We start from the raw sequence: 3,825 nt of genomic DNA on the forward strand, positions 1-3,825 counted from the left end.
AGAGGATATGCAAGAGGAGAATTATATGCCGGAAGAAATTACTTACAAAATTTTGAGTCATCTATTTTTAATCCAAAATTGTTTTCCCGCGTATTGTTCGTAGTTGTGGAATTACGTTATCACTCACGTACAGTCACTTTTGAGAGGTCTAAGCGCTCTCTCTGGATTCGCTTTGTTGATATTCAATTCTCATTGCACAGTTTATAATATTAATAATAAACTATAATTTAACTATCACAATTTCTTGAGTCCAATCAGTGACACGTCCTGTGTTTGATATGCGCCAGTCTAATCAACATACGAAGGTGTGTGTAATTTGTTGATTGGTTTTATTTGACCGTGGCAACACACTCAAACTTCGTCACACGGTTTACCCATCGGTTAAGGCCCAGCGATGGGGAACGAACTCGGTTTTGGGGAAGAGTAAGGCTGGCACACGGGAGCCGACTACGGTCTTTTTTGATAGAACAGTTAAGACTGATTTCTTGTCATGGGAGTTTTCGTATTTCGGACTCAAGGTGTGCCTCCTCAGCTCTTTATCCTGGACACGTGGAAGTCAGTGAGCATGGCTTGGAGACCGTGTGTGTAGAAAAATGCGCTGATGTGCATTTCTGTACTCATAGGGTTATCTGGTGAACGAGAAAGAGGGCGATTATATGTTCAAAGTTTTATCTCTATCGGAATACTTGAAATTACATTTTGCACATAACAATGGGATATGCTAAAAAGTCGGAAAAATCTCGGTCGCAATCAGTTTGACTTCCACGGAAAACGTCGTTGTTCATGTTTCTATCTTTAAAACGTTCCTCGCTCCCCAATTTTAAATAAACATTCTTGAAAACTACGAAAAAATCAAAATTTTTTATCACATCTCTGATGACTGCTTTTATTATGATATATGTATAATTGATATTCCGCGATACAAAACGTTTGATACTTATTTGCGAATTATAATTAATGCGACCTTGAGAAGAAGTCTCAGCGGTGTGATAGGATCAGATAGACGGGAACATCAGGAATCCAAGGGGTCCAGTGGAGAATTGGGGACACAGATAATGGATTGAATCTAATACCAGCAGAGCAGGAAATTAAGAGTATTCGAGGTTTCAAGGGAATTCAGGAATCATTGAGCAATTGTAGATTCAGAGGTCGGTCCAACACAGGATCAGAAGATAATTCAAGACACAGGTCTAAGCTGGAATCTAGGGAAATCAGGCAACCAGAAGACCAGGACTTCAAGGTTTATTGAGGACCACAAGGGACAGTAGATGATTTCTTTTAGGATTTCAATAGATATTTTTCTTCAAGAGAACTCCGTCAAGGATAGTTTATTGATATTAATTTCACGGATTAAATCACTCTTCAATTGATAAATCCTTTTTATTTTTATAAGTTATTTCTCACACAGGAAACAGTCTTATTTTGGAAGTTGACTTCATTCAATTAACAGTTCTTTCAATATTAATCCAACAGGACAATTAATTAACACAATTTTTATGTTGACTTTTGTTTCACAACGATTATTTCAAATACATATATTATTTTCTCATTGATATCCAAATGAGATTTTATTGAATTGTGGACTTTAAGTGTTACATCGTAACCCATGTGAAGGTTTGAAGCTGTGTTCGCATGCTGGCGACAATCGGTAGCAGCACCTTAGAAGCGCCGTATTCGCTGGCTTGTGCGCGCGCCGACGGCTGCATATGGCGTCAGAGTAAAAAAACCGATACTGAAGCGTGTGTGGGGAGCTAACAAAATCCAAAATTTACGGAGTCATCTTGACTTGAAACTTAATAAAACCAACAAAACAAACAGCTTAAATAACGAATAACAAATCTAGTGCACTAGTTAACAAGAATTCGAAACAAAGTGGCTGAGAATTCGCAACAAAGCAAACAAACGATCATCGGCATGAAATCACATGGTTTCGTGTCCCTACGTGGCAGAGAAGCCACGCTTCCAAGGACGCAATTAACAAATTGCACCAAACAACCCCCAAATTAACATAAGTAATCAAAGTGCAATCAAAAACGCATTCTGTTGTATGTGTGAGTGTGAACCCACGTGTGACACCGCCATTCGCAGTGAATCCTTTAAGTTAGTGTAATTACAATAATAAATTTGGGTTTTTTATGCCGAAAGGCCTTTTCCCATAAAACTATGTTCTTCCTTTTTTTTCTTTTTGATATTTTAATGCAGCTATCATACCACCTAGGGTATGATAGCCTTCAACGTCAATTCATGGTGCCTCCTGTGAGATTTGAACTAACGACCTCAACCGAAAACTGCGAGTGACGTGTGCACACAAATATGCTAAATGAACAAAAAACGATGTAAAAACTCTCAAGCATTCCTCGACGAATCTTCACGTCAAGCAATACTTCTCGTAATCCATCAACCGTTACTCCTGTTCCAGGAAGCATTACCGTCCAGCAGTTCTCCGCATCGTGAAATAGTGCAAAAGATACGTCTGCGACATTCATCTTACTTGCATTCAATTGTTCAATTTTGCTCATTTTATTGTTATTTTCCCATTCATTTATATTGTTTATCTTTGTGTTCCTGTCATGTGAGTAGACAAGTGGTCTGCTCGCGCGCATGCGTTAGCGAGCGTATCTGTGGAGTTCACAGCATTAACACACGTTAAATTGAATTCGTTATTTGTTGATAACATCTTCCCCTTTCAAACGACTTACTTTTATTGCAATTTAACGTAATTTAATTGGGTTTAGTTCATTATTTGATACATTTTAACAGAACCTAATTGCTTTTTCTCAGTTAATTGGTAAATTCAATTATCATAAAATAGCTATTTCATCTTTTTAAGTATTTTATTAATTTCTACAAAGTCACGTCAGTTACATTAATTTAAAATACAAGCTTTTTGATAAGAAATTCAGAAAATTTAAACTTTAAAAAATGGAACTTTCTCAAGAAGAGAGAAAACGCGTTGCATACCTTCAACAAAGATTGAATTCGTTTACCACTGAATTAGAAAAATTAGAACAATACCTAGAAGCCCTAAATATTGATCCCACAAATGCTGAAATGCGTCTGGACAGTTTGTCAACAAGTTATGAAAATTCCTTGAAGTACAACGAAGAGTTAACCATACTTCAACACGAGAATCCTTAAGTAAACGCCTTTCTGGATGTTGAGTCTCGATATTTCGAGGTGGCTAGTGCAGTCACAAAATTGCAACGAGTCGAGCCATTTCTAAGTTCTACTTTGAACCCTAGCAACATCACGATAACCGAACGGCAAGACTTACCAAAACTCCCTAAAATTCGCATCTCTGTTTTCGATGGTAAGCGTGAAAATTGGGCAACATACAAGAACAAATTCATTGCTCTTATTCATTCTCGAATTGCCATCTGTGACGCAGTGAAGTGCAGTCAACTCTTCGACTCTCTCACTGGCCAAGCTCTGGCCAAAGTCGACCAATTCGATCCTAGTGAGAAGGATTATCTAAAGGCTTGGCAAACTCTTTTGGATTTTTATGATCACAAACGAATTGTGGCCATAGAACATCTAAATACCATTCTCGATCTTCCTCAATTCACCAAAGCGTCTGCTAACGACTTACCGACACTTTTGGACATGGCTCGTCAACACCTTCATATTTTGGAGGGTCTTGGTGCTCGATCTGGTGACGATGTCATTGTTCGTATCATCGAAACGCTCTCTTCCTCCAGTAATCAGAAGAAAATGGCAAGATAAACTTGAGATGGATGGACTGCCAAGGTTGGACGACCTTCTCAGGTTCATCCAAACTGCTATCTTCAAGTAGCAAGCTTTGGATTACTCATCCACACCTAGTCG

Source organism: Diachasma alloeum, unplaced genomic scaffold, assembly GCF_001412515.2.
Source record: "Diachasma alloeum isolate Michigan unplaced genomic scaffold, Dall2.0 Dall_scaffold_00407, whole genome shotgun sequence".
Taxonomy (NCBI): Eukaryota; Metazoa; Arthropoda; class Insecta; order Hymenoptera; family Braconidae; genus Diachasma; species Diachasma alloeum.